The following is a 13,350-nucleotide window of genomic DNA, read 5'->3' as shown; positions in this document are numbered from 1 at the left end:
ATTCCTGATGGTGTCCTTTGTCCCTTTCAAATAAGGGAATATGTCAAATTCAGGCAGGCTTTTAGTCCTCCGCTGGGATTGTACCCTTGGGTTTGACACATGCATTCATTTCCTCCAGACTAGTAACACTGAAGCCTATTCATTTTACAATATGGTTCTCTTCATCCTGGCTTTTCTCCTGTCTCCACCTTCCTCTCCCTCTCCTTGCTGTCTCCTGGCCTCGTTTAACACAGCTCTAAAGATGGATTGGCTTTTGAAAACCAGGCCCCAGGGGGAAGAAGTCCATCAGAGGCGGTGCACGCAGCTACCCTGCATCGCTCTCCTGTTAAGCTTAGCAGCTCCTGTTAAGGTAGATCAGTCTTTCAAACACAAACATATTGACAGTTTGTCACGAGAGGATCATTGGCAAGAAGCAGGAATGGTATCAGGAGCTCAGCTCTTCCGGACAGCTTCTTGGTGCTGGCTGCTGCTCCCATTGTGGGGTTTCACAGCCCTGAGCTGCCATCCGGGAGCAAGCTCCTGGTCTTGGGAAGCTCTGCTTCTTCTCCTGAGCCTGAGATGCTGCCCTGGTGGGAGAAGTGCCTGGTGGAGTGGGGCTTGGAGCAGCTTTCAGGTGAGTTACAAGGGGCCTGGTCACACACCTGTGAATCCCATTCTTGGTTGTCCTCAGCCATTTCATACCCGAAGCCAGAGGGAGAAAGACTTCAGACTCTCCCTTTCCCTGCCCTGTGCTATGTGTATTCCTGGAGAAAAAGCCTTTTCTGCCTGTAATCTGGGGGTGAGCACTACTGCAAGCAAATAACAGAGTCCCTCAGTGGCTTCCACCTGTATTTAACACCGCAGCACATCCCCATGCACACCTTTCTCACTGAGATCCATGGAAAACTCTTATCTGAGAGCATTTCTCCGCACTTTGAGGCCCTGGCTGCCTCCAGGCTTGCTGGAGTTTTCCTTTGCTCCCTCTTCCTTCTCATGCATTTATTTGCTGAACCTGTGCAAACGGGTTTTCTATACTGCACATCCCTCAGGCCGTGCATCCAGTGTGGGTTTTGCTTCCCCAGCCTCCGGTGGATTCACACAAACAAAGTTTAGACCTCGCCTGTCTGAGACTCTTTTGGCTCTTGAGGATGCAGGTAAAGGACTGAAAACTTATCTGTCCTATTGGCATGATGCATGAGTGTAGATAGTAGTTCCCATGCTGTGATCCGTGCTGCAGTGCTGTTTGCCATAGAGGTGCCAATGGCACCTTAGTGCATTTTGGAATTTGGGAGTACCGTGAGGATGTTTGTTCTTACCTACAGAATGCAGGAGGAAAGCACTTGTTCCACAACAGCTGAGTTTGGTACAAGGCTGATTTGGAAACTGCCACTTAGAGACAAATGCACTGTTCATCACACGACAAACTGGCTGGAGTGTGCACCTCTCCAGGCAATGTCTGACTGTGTGTGCTGGCTGTGGGGAAATGAGCTTCCAGGACACACACGTGTTGTGCAGAAGGACTTACACCTTGTGAATGCACACAGGCCCTTTGAAAGTTCTCAGCTATAAGGACAAGGGGTTTGGGCAGCAGGGCTGGAGCCTTGGTACCATCCCATACCCTGGGGGGGGCAAGACCAGATGTGGCTATGTCTGAAACAGGGGATGCATGGGGTGAGGTGCCCCTTGCTAGGACCAGAACTAGTATGGGCCAAGCTCCCATCACCCCTTCAGGCATCAGGCTGGGGACTGTGTGTGTGCACTTGTGCAAATATTTACTACAAAGCAGTCGCCTGGGTTAAGATTCCATCTTTCCAGCCAAAATATTTATAGGCTCCTGATTAACTTTTTAATCAACAATTAAATCTGCCCCTTAATGGAGAAAGATTTTTGCGTCTAGTGTTCTTTCCTTTGGATCTGTCTGCAGGGCTTTACCAGATGATGTTAATCAGTCGTGTTTGGTTTACTCTATCAGCCTATTATTGTTTAGCTTGTTTATCATCTCGTTTGGATGCTTTTCAGTATTTAAAGCAATTCAGATTTTAGATGGGAGACAGGGGGGGAAAGGAGAATGTATCTTGGATCAGTCTGTCATTGGGTTCTGAATATGAGACTTAGATGAAGCTGCCAGAAGGGGAAGGAAGGAAACAGCATTCACCTCATTGGTGGGAAGAGGGAATTGTGTGCTTGAAGCATTCTAATTTTTAAATATTCCCAAAAAAAAAGTCCTTTTCCATGAATGCTGTGGCTGGATTTGGCAGGAGGAATGAGCACACTCCATGACTGCTGTCTGTACTGCATATCCCCATGGTGCTGCAGGTCATCCTGTGACACAGTGTTCTGGAAGAGCTCCAGAGAGGCTGTCACCAGCAGTGGTGTCAGTGAGCCGTGCTTAATGGGAGTGGATTGTGCGTGATGGACCCAGACCACTGCAGGACACAGAGCACAGTGGGAACACTGAAGGACTGGGTAATAAACATCCTCTATTGATGGCACAGGGATGTTACTTGTTTGTAATCATATTAGAGGGGGCAGAGCACCTACTGTTAATCAGACCAGGACACATGGTCCCAGGTTCTGTTCCTGATGGCAGATTCATCGAGTCGCTCTATGGATCCAATTTGCATCTCTGTAAAATGGACACAGGGGTTTTTTATTCCTAATCCAGCAAACTGATACGTGGCAAAACTGTTCCAGGCACTTGAACATTCCCTGGGAGTACTCCGGAGTGTAAGTAATGGCTAGAGGTTGTACTCAACTGAAGGGACTTCAGTGCTTCCCTTTTGCATCTGCTTATCTTGACAGCGAAGATGCAGAGTCCCTTGTGTGGATGTCTGCTGTGTGCTAGAATCAAAGGCGAGATCTCGATGGTGTGTGAAAAGGGAAGGTGTGAGGTGTGCTCCTCAGACTGACTTCTTCCCTCAGCAGAAAGGTAACGGAGCCTGGCTCTCTAGCAATAGGAGTCCTGTTGTGACTTTCCCCTTCCTTGTGTCTGTAGTTCCTTCTGTGTCACCCACCCCTGCCCAGTGGCGTCTTCCTCCTCCCCGTGTCTGTGTGAGCCAGAGGTGATGCTCCAGCTCCAGGTGCTGGTACCCACAGCTGCCTGCAGCAGCCTGTGCTGCTCCCCTGCCTTCTGTGGGGCACCCTGCGGGTCCCCCCCCTGCCTTGGGGCTGTTTGCCCTGAACTTCTTTGTGTTTGTGACCTTTACCCTCTGTCAAACCCCATTGGAGTTTTCCAGCTCAAGGGGTTACTGAGGAGGACAGGCAGGAGACAGCGGAGCAGAAAACAGTTCTCAGGCTTCTCTGAGCTAATTGTTGTTATGGTCCCGACTGAGTGGGAGCCAGGAGCTCATTAGCTCTAATCTGGCTTCCAGCAATTCTATGGCATGGCCACAGAACTGTTGTTACCTTTCTCTCCTGGTTTATTAGTGGGTAGAGCGATATCCTAAGAGGAAGGCTGCAGAGAATAATAAATGCAAGAGATTAAGAAATTCTGCAGCATCTCATGGTGCCAACAGCACTTGCACAGGATGATGATATACAATGAAGTTATACATTCAGTACATCCTAGAGAATGTCTCTTCTCCGAGAGCTGGTACTTGCTTCAGAGGATGTCTGACACAGCTCCCACTGATTTATGGAGCTGGATGGCTCTGAGAGGCTGTGCTGAGAACTGGAGCTGCGTTAGTAACGTCCGAGCAAGCCGTGTTTAGACCAGGCTGCTTGCTCTAATTGTGTTAACATGATTTCCCTGGGCACTAAAGAAAGTGCATAACCGTGTTCTTTGCAAAGTAACGAAGGTAATTATAATGTAATCACATTTCATCTGTCCTGAAACCCTCGTGCTGTCTGGGTTAGCCAGCCCAGCTCATGAATAACAGAATTCCAGTGGAAATGGGTTGTTTCTGGCTCTTCCTCCATCCGAGCCTCTGTTTTAATCCGGAGCTATCTAGGAAGGAGACATGTTTATGTTGGTAGCTCAGCATTGTGCTGGATGAACCCAAACCAACCCTTGGCCGATTCCTGCCGCTGTTTTGACGTTCTTGAGAGCCTTGCTGCAGTACTGAGACCACATTAGGGTTCCTGCTGTAGTTGTATTTGATTATCTCATCTATCAGGCATTTGTTCTGCGTGTCGGTGGCCCTCTGACAAGCAGAAAGTTGTCACTGTTGGGTGTGGATCTGCCCACTCTCATCGGTGGCTGCACAGTGCAGTAGTTCCAGAGATGGAGCCTTTGCGGCAGCTCCCTGCCTGGGGTAGGGTGACGCAGTGGGCGGTTGTCTCCTCTTCTGGGTCTGTCATTTCTACATGTCAAAATAAACATTTGAGTGGAGTATTAGGGTGCAGTTTGGTAACCGGAGCAGTGGGAGTTTGTTCCTCAGGTCTCGAAGCACAGTCAGAGCAGTGCTGTGGGAGCCATTTCTGCGTTGACAGGGACATCGAGTTTCTGACCTGGGAGGTGCCTTCTGTCTCTAATTTTGATGAATCCTTATAGTTCTTATCTTTAGTTTATTACCCACATCCCTGAACTTGCCATTTCTTGCTTTATTCTTTCAGTAGTTCATTAATCATTGTTGCATGATGACTGTCTAGTGCAGTGCTGGAGCGAGGCCAGGCACTGGTCCCTGCCGTGATGGGAGGTCAGGCTAAATGAAAGCGAGCCCTTTTCCTCCTGCAGCTCAATTCCAACGTTGTTCCAACATCCACTCCACCCGCCTCGGTTATATTAAAGATCCAGTATCTGCAGCCTGATTTGTATGATTTATTGCTGCCTGTGGGACTCTTGGAAGAGTTTGTCAGCCTCCGGCTAATAAATTTGTTACTGTGGTCCAAGAATTCCTTGTAACACTTCTGTAAGGTGACAACTCTGACTTGGGGCTCTAGGAAGGCTGTGAGCAAGATTTTTGTGTCTGTTATTAGCTATTACCTTTGATAAATTATTGGACTGATCTCTGCTGTCTCCTCAATGCTTGCGAATTGCTCTGTTCCTCTCTTCAGAAGTTCACATCACCAGTAACTTGAAACAGGAGAGGAGGCAGAGGACAGCAATGCTCTGGTCTGTGCCTCGGAGCAAAGTCTGCAAAGACAGATGGGGAGCAGGTGAACCAGCAAGAAAGCATTAAACTAAACCCATCCTCCCACATCTCTCCTGTTAAGCCATCCAAGTGTGCGATAAAGCACGAGGTGTGCTGCCAGTCCTTGACTTCCCTCTTTTTGGCCTGTTCCAGCATTTGGATGGAGACAAAGGCAGTTTTCAAACACATTGAAAAAGAAAGAATAATGTCCCCACACTCCCCCGCCCCGCAGTCTGTCCGTTTTGGGTTAGTTATCACTACAGCTTCTTTTAGAGCATCCCCTTGGGCGCTGGCTTTCCAGAAATGAGAATCCTGTGCAGATGGTGTCTTTAGGGAAGGAGAAAATCACTTACCTTGTCATAATGCAGGTGTGGAAAACCAGTCCCTGCTTAGCATTTGTGTTTCATCTACCTTCCCTTTTAGTGTGGGGGTCCTTTTAGTGTTCTGGCCTGGGTGTTTAATTGATGGATGTGCATAACTGACCTGGAATGCTGGTCGCTTTTAAAGAGAATTTGTAGTCTGTGTGCAATTAGGGCTTCACTGTGAAGACTGTGCTGTACATGCTTGAAGGGATGTAGTTGGAGTGTAAGAGCCCTAAGGCAGCCCGTAGGTATGTCATGGTGCCCAAAATCTTGAGAGCTGGGGGAATTTCCTGCCTGATTTATGCTGCGGGCGCTAAGCTCAGGAGGGGAACTCGGAGGTGACATTTGAAGGAGCACACTTACGAGGTAAGTCATTGTTTCCAGTTCCTTTCCTCAAAGCATCCTGCAATGAAACAGGAGTCGCTAAGAAAAGCCATTGCCAGAGTGCCCAGCCTAGAGGTGACTCGAGAGCCCCTACTGATGGTGCCAGGCACAGTGTGTTGCTCGCTGTCAGGGTCCGCCTGCCATGCATTGTGTTTGCAGCCTGGCTGTAGCTGTGGAGTTTTGTGTTTGACAGACATCTCCTATGCAACTTCGCTAGCAAAAGTAATCTTGGGAGGTGAACCATTGCACGAGGATGTAAGGGTGATGACCTGTGACATAGCAGTAGTGCTGGGGAAGATGCTTGAGATGCCTCTTTGTGCATGGAAGTCTGTCCAGACGTGTTTGGATCCATGGCACTGGCGCTTCCAAAGTGCAGCACATACAGTAATCCCTGAAATGAGCATCACATAAAGTATAGCACAGAGTGATGGAGTTCATAGGTATATTTTAACACTTTTATGGATCTAATATTCTAATATTAGAATATTATTATTTGGTATTCCAGTATTTTACAAAAAGACATTTGTTTCCCATCTCCTGTTGTTGCTTGAGCACATTCTGATGCCTTCTACTTTGAAATCACTTTGAAGTGCTGCAGACACATCCTCACAGCTTAAATTTGCAGGTTTGAAATCTGCATGCACGGAAGCAGTAAATGAGAGCTAAGGTCAAATTTTGCAGAGACTCAAACCCCCCTTAAGGACCTTAAATTGCTTTCCTGATTTCTTCATACTCACAGATGTTGCTGAAATTACTACTTTTGCCTTCATTCTGCAGTAATAACAAGGGAGATGGGAATGATTCCTGTGCTCATCTCTCTGGAAGTGTCCTCTCCAGGTTTTGATCTTTCCTGTATCTCGCTATTCCCTTTCTGTGTGTTTGCTGGCAGGACATCTTCACAAGCTGTACTTAGATTTGCTATTTGACAGTGACCCAAATGGTTTTTGCAGGATGCCCAATTACCTTTTGAGTGTCCATCTGTGAGAGAAACCGTGTCTCAAGTCTGACAGAGTCTTAACAAGGGGTGATGGGTTCAGACTGAAACAGGGGAGGCTCAGGTTAGATATAAAGAAGTTCTTTAGTGTGAGGGTGCTGAGATACTGGAATGGGTTGCCCAAAGACACGATAAATGCTCCATCCCTGGCAGCGTTCAAGGCCAGGTTGGATGAGCCTTGGGCAACACGGTCTAATGTGAGGGTTGGAACTGAATGATCTTAAGGTCCTTTCCAACCCAAACCATTCTATGATAAGAATCTTCATGGGCTTATTGCTTGCTCTGTTGTACAGTGTCAGCTCAGCCGTGCTCTGGGATACTGTGTTTGATCAGTCCCGGTGGCCGAGAACACAAATCCCTTTTCTTTCTCTTACAACTTCCCACAAGCTCTCATTCCGGGAAGCGAAGGAGATGAGGCTCCAGCTCTGCTCGTCACTCCACTAAATCACCCCGTGCCTTGCTCTAGACTTGCATCTTTGCTCTCAGACCCGCTGCCGTCCCCTTGCAGGCTGGCATCTCATTAGGAAACTAACTGCAAAATCAACTGCTCTTGCTGACATGTTTCCTGATTTAGATGCAGCTGGATCCAGCTGGGTCTTAATGCCTCAGACAGCCCTATCAAAGGATTATTATTTTTCCCCTCTTGACACAGTTAAATCTAGTTGCATGAGGAATTTAATTAGGAGTTAGTTTAATTGTGTTTTGAGCTGTTCTCTCTCCCATTCAGCTTCCCTAGCAGGGGCTGTGAGTCAGGAAGACTCTTGGCTTCTATTTCTGTCCTTGTCACTAACACTGACGACCTTGGACTCTGTGCTGGGTTTCTTCAGTTCCCCCAGTGTTCAGGTCCTGCTTTTCTCCTGGCTGTGGTGGGAGGGAGGGAAGGATGCTTCCCCCTGCCCCTCTGAGCTCTGTTTCACCCTGCTGCACCCGCTGCCTGGGAGCAGAACCTGGAGCTCTCCTTTATTGCAGCTTGCTGGAAGGAGCCCTGTGGCTGTCTGATGGAAGGTGATTTCTCCTGCCTTCATAGAGAATTCCTCCTTTGCTTGCAGTGCTGGAGACCAGTTTTCTGTGCCATGGTCTGCTGTGTCTTTGGCTGTTGTGCAGGAGGGAGTGAGCCGATGTGATAAAAACCACCCGTGCAAGTTGCAAAACAAGCTGCCAAGGCTTTGCCAGACACAGCTGAAGCAAAGCCCCACTCACCCGCTGCCTGAATTGCTCGGTTATATTTGCTTACAGATGCAGCTACGTGTAGCAAGTAATTGCCAGTGTCTCTCGCCCATCTAACACGGAACAATCAGCTGCTGTATCTGCAGGCGGTTGGCTGCCGTGCTTTGAAATTTGGGGTTAGGATCTGTTGCAGGAGCTGGAGCCCATGGGAGGAGCTGTGTGCTCAGGCTGGTGCTTGGGCTGGGGAACACCAGCCTTTATCTCGTGCTTAGGGAGCAAGCGAGTACAGCAGTGGCAAAGGGAGCTGTCAGAGAGCGGAGGCTTTCCTGAGCCTTGAGCATCATTCCAAAGGGTGTCTGTGCAGGAACTTGCTTTGGAGGAGGTGGGTTTGCAACAGGAACCAGTCCTGTGTTATCTGAGGGCTGATTGACCTCCTACCCTGGTACAGGGTGTGTAATCCCAGCGTCCCCCCGCACACATCACCTCTTACACCTAAGGGTGTATGGGGAGGGTCAGGAATGGGAAGCAGAGAGGAAATACCCCTCCTGTTGGAGTCAATGAGGTTGTCTCCATGTGGCTTTGGCACTGGGTACAAACAGCCTCAGGTTTCCTGTGCAGTCACCCCTTCACCATCAGCTCAATCAATGTGATCACGTTGGATGGACACTGAGATGAGGCTCTCAGGAGTTACCAGTTGTGTGAAGGCCATGGATGAAAACAGCTGCAATTCACTTTGCTTTATTCCAAGGCGGAAGCTAACATGGATGCTATAAACTAGGCGGGCTACCCAGCATGTCTCTAAATTGCTCAAGTTCCTGTTGGGATCTATTGGATTTACTGTAATCTTTAATTATAAAAGGTAATTACTTCCAAATGGATTATCAGTGTTGGTGTCCGTTCCCGAGGGTTGCTTGGTAACGTCTCTCATGTGCTCAAGCACTGTGTTTTGTGAGGAACAGGCTCGGAAACTCGGCAGGGAAAAGCCAGTGAGTGGATATTAATGTTGCCTAAATGGAACCTTTCCATCACCTGGAGTTAACACGCAGCCTTTTTGTTCTTATTTTGCTGTTATGTAAAAACCTTTCTAAGGGCAGTGTCCCAAAAAGAAGCGGCCTGAGAAGTTATTCAGCTTCACATTAAATTCTAGTATTGTATAACATTCTGCCATGCTGTCTGTATGGAGGTGTCTATATATATATCTCCATATGATAATGTTGAAGCAGCAGCAGATAATAAACATGGTGCTGTTCCATTACCTTTCCCACAGCCAATCCTGAATTATACAAGTTTATGCAAGTCTGATTAGGAGACAATACCATCCATCATTCCCAATCGGAATGGCTCATCCTGATGTGCTCGGGCAGACTTTTACTGTCTGCAAGACTGACAGTTGGTTCCTCTTTTTTCTCTGCATCTGGCAAATCATTTTTATACAGCTGGGGAAAATGGCATTATATTGCAGGTTAAAACTCCAGCCCAGACAAGGGCTATTCTGGGGTAGCAGGAAGGTTAGAGATTGGAAAGAACAGGTCCTAAAATTGAGAGTAATGACAAGTCATCTTCCTCGTGCTGAGAAAGGAAGAGAAACCTTTCCGGTAATTTGAGGTGGCAAAAACCAAGTAAGAAATGCAATTGGGAAAGAAATACTTAAAAGTACACCCACCACCCCTTTTTACTTGGAAAAAATCCCCAACCCACCACCAGCAAGCCCACAACCCCCCTGGGAATTTCTGAGCTAGCCTCATGGTTCAGTATTTGAAGGGGAGTTGAAGAATCGAGATTAAAGAGCCTCAAAAGTGGTTACCTTGTGAAAATAATGGCTTTGTGTAATGTTCCTTGGAAGCACATGGAAAGGGCTGGTTGGTTGCTATATTTAGATTTCATCTTTTAAGCATTTGCTAATTATCCCAGCCAAGATGGACAAAGCTAATCAAATAGCTGTGTGGGAATGCTCCGAGTCTGAAACCTTCCTGCCAACAAAAGGAGGGCAAGTGAGAAGGGGGTGATTTGGTCTTTTCCCTTCTCATCTCTCTGTGTTTTGCCAGTACAGGACACCAGGGACTGTCAGTGGTTCAGTTATTACGTCTTAAAGAACATCACATTTGCACAGCTCTTCAGGGTGAAAGCACTTCCTTGGCCAAGTTTTTATCCTGAGCCCTGGTTCTTCACCAGCTGGATCACTTGCTATAGGTCTTTTGGGGCTGAATTCTTCCTGACTGCCTTTCCATTGGAGTTTGATTTTTCCATGACCTCAGGTTCCCTGAAAATCAGGGAAGATGCTTTTGTTTCCTGGGCCTGGAGTGGTGACTTCCAGTGTGTGATTTGGCATATTTGAGCTCAGAAAGCATGAGGAGTCTTGCTAAGGCACATCAACAGTAAATGGAAATGGGAGAATGGGCAAAGCTGTGGTAGCAGCGTAGGTGCTGCTGTAGTGTGCTCATTAGGATGGAGAGGTTTGGGGTGTCAGTGGAAAGCATTAAATACTTGTGTGATTTCCTGTAGTCTATGAAGGAACACAAGCATTTAGTGTTTGGCCCAGTATTTTAAAGGAGAGTGCTTATAAAGCTGATTTCCAAATGACAATATTTCCATAGATCGGAAAGAAAAGCCCTGGAAGCAGTTTTAACCTTGTTCTACACTGGGTTTGTGCAACCTGAACGCTGCAGTGTCAGGACCCTGCTAAGATGTAGTTGAAGACCCTGAAGCAGCAAAGAGCTTGGTGCAGGACAATGCCTTCAGTACCTGGCTCCGCATGGCTGCAGGGTGCAGCCCCTGTGACATACCTGGGGGCTTGTGAGTGATGTCTCTGTTGGGCTTGGCTGGAGCAATCACAAGCAAAGGTAATGGCCTGAATGATCAAAGTGGCAGGATTCAGTTTAGCTCCTTGCAGTTGATTTAACAGGTAATCATCTGGCCGGGAGCTGAAACTTCTGAAGGTAAAAACGCCCTCTCAGGTTATAGAAAAGAGCCAACCTGACAAGTTCCAGTATAAATTTGGCAGTCTCTGCTATAGATCAGCTGAAAGCCAGGGTGCGGCGAGTCTCAGGGCCAGCTAGATGATTGTCTATCAGATGGCACACTGGTAAGAACAAAATCTAAAATGATGGCTCTATTTCCATAATTTTGGTGGTTCTGGTGCCATTTTTCAGATCTAAACTGGCATAATGCTAATGCTGACGTATTGTGATCTCTCATGACGTCAACGACATAAAATACTGGCTTCTAACGTTGGCATCTCATCGCAAAGCTGACTTGAGCACCTCGCTGTGCAGTTTTGCACCTCTCGGCTCCATCCCCTTCTCTTTCAGCTTGGCATTCGGAACCTCTGTCAAAGCTTCTGAAAGCTCCATCTCAGTCCTGCATGCAGTATATAAATGTGGAGTCCCCACTTTTAGAAACTTGATGAATCTCTGTAGTGGTTTGGAAGTGGAACTGCTAAATTTGGGTTGAAAAGACAGCTGCAGAAAGCCAGAATGGGCAGAATGGTGCAGATGCTTTTGGCTTCTAAACTTTTCCCGTGGCTGCTTTTGGACCCATCATTAGAGGGAGGAAAGCTTAATCTTGGAAAATGGAAGGGTACCACGTTATGCATCCTGCCTCCCAAACACAGAGGGTTTAAAAGCAGTGAGCAAAATCCTGCTCACGTATAGGAAAGCTGTCAGTTTGATGCCGCAGAGCCTCATCCATCCCCTGCCTGATGATCAGCTCAGGGCAGAACAGAGAAGGGGAGTTTTAGACACTGCAGCCAGCACAGCCCAGGAAATCGTTTTGTAGTGGAACTTTTGCAGCACTGTGACAAATGCAGCTTACATGCTTCAATAGGCAAAGAATAAATGTATTAATTCAAAGTGCAAGAAAAGGTAATGGCCTAAATGATGAAAGTGACAGTGAGTCACTCCAGGGACTCTGCAGCAGCCTCACGCAGCTCCTCCTTGTGCCAGGAGACAGCAGGAGAGGAGGGAATTGCCCTGGTAGGATCTAAGTGGCTGTGGGAGGGAAACCTGGGGTAGTTTTTTGCCCATGATGGAGGTACCAGTGAGCTGGTCCCAAAGAGCCAGGGATGGGGCAGAGGGGCCTGCGTCTGGTGCAGGCTCTGCAGGAGGAACTTCAGCCCCGCTGGGATGGAGCGGTTAAAGCTGAGGGAAGGACATGGGTTTCATACTCAGCTTAAAATGAGGCTGATTCAGAATTGCAACACGAGGAGTTTCACGCAGCAGAGCAGAGCCATTTCCACATCCTGTCCATGTCCAGGCTGTCTGTGTGCCAGAAGGGTGGGTCCTCCTTCCTCAGCTCTGATTTAGAAGAGAAGTGAAGCGAATAGATTGCCTGGCTGTTTCCTGCCCGGGGCACGAGCCCTATCACTCACTGGGGGAAAGCTGTCATTATAGGAACACCATCTTCCCAGCAGTAAGCTTCAGGATCAAGCTCTGAGACATGCAAGCATTCACTCAGTACCATCAGAGGGAGTGCAGAGATGCCCTGTTAGGTTAATGAAGAATGAGAACTTCCCGCTCACAATAATGCTGCCACCAACCCCCCCCCCCCCAAACTCAAGTGAGATGATGGAGATGTGTTCGATGGATTCCATGGAGGTTTCTCCCCGCTCCCTGCCTGGCCATGGTTCAGTTTCTCGGGAGCAGAGCGCTCCAAGTGACTGATTGCTCCACGCTGGCTGTGTTTGCCCAACATTCCTTCTCTCGGTGGTGCCGGAGTCCGAACGTTTCCAATCGATTCAGCAAATGTTTATCCTCGTCCGTAGGAGCAGCTCTGGGAAACTTTGCTTTGGAAGGCTGATGTTTGGAAAGGGGAGGGGGGATGTGGTGGGGGGGCTCTCGGTGTGTGTGTGCTAGTGAAGGAGAGGAGGTTGCCAGAGGCTTGCGGTGTTGGGTTTGTGGAGCACTCGGCCGGAGGGAAGGGGAGTAAGAGCTGCAATGATGCTGGCAGTTTCAGACCAAAGAAGCCTACGTGTTCTGGTGCTGAAGCAGAGCAGTAAATGCTGTTGCAGGCACTAGACAGGGGCGCTCTGTAGAGGAATGATTTGGTTTAAACTGTCATTTTCTCTCAAATGTCTTGTTTGAGTGAAGCGTGTTCGAGGTCTCTTCTCTCTGTTGGCTGGCAGCGGAGAATCCTGTCAATGCTCGGAAGCAGCCTTCTCCCCTTGGTTAGCTTTCTGCCAGGGACTGAAGCAAAGAAGGTGCAGGTCACCGCCACTGCTCCTTGTCAGGCTGTGGGTATTCTAAAGGGCAGCTTTCTTTAAGGCGCTCCTTAGAAGCTGACAACCCCAGGCCCTCCTGCTGAGCACAGGGTACTTGGAGGTTTAAGTTTTCCTACCAGCTGGAGCCAAAGGGGCAGGAGGACAGAAAAAGCTGTGCTGGGCTCTGGGGCTGTGTGT

General features: G+C 48.2%; 1 protein-coding gene across 1 annotated transcript in view; it reads left to right on the top strand.

Annotated features, from left to right (window-relative positions):
- Window positions 1-13,350, top strand: part of MAN1C1 (mannosidase alpha class 1C member 1) — a 57,249-nt gene that overhangs the window by 4,014 nt on the left and 39,885 nt on the right. The gene's annotated exons all lie outside the window — the stretch shown is intronic.

This window comes from Pezoporus occidentalis, unplaced genomic scaffold, assembly GCF_034315485.1.
Source record: "Pezoporus occidentalis ecotype Australia unplaced genomic scaffold, CSIRO_AGI_Poc_V1 ctg397, whole genome shotgun sequence".
NCBI classification, from domain to species: Eukaryota; Metazoa; Chordata; class Aves; order Psittaciformes; family Psittacidae; genus Pezoporus; species Pezoporus occidentalis.
The sequence above is the reverse complement of the archived record's forward strand: the minus strand, read 5'-3'. Positions and strand labels throughout refer to the sequence as shown.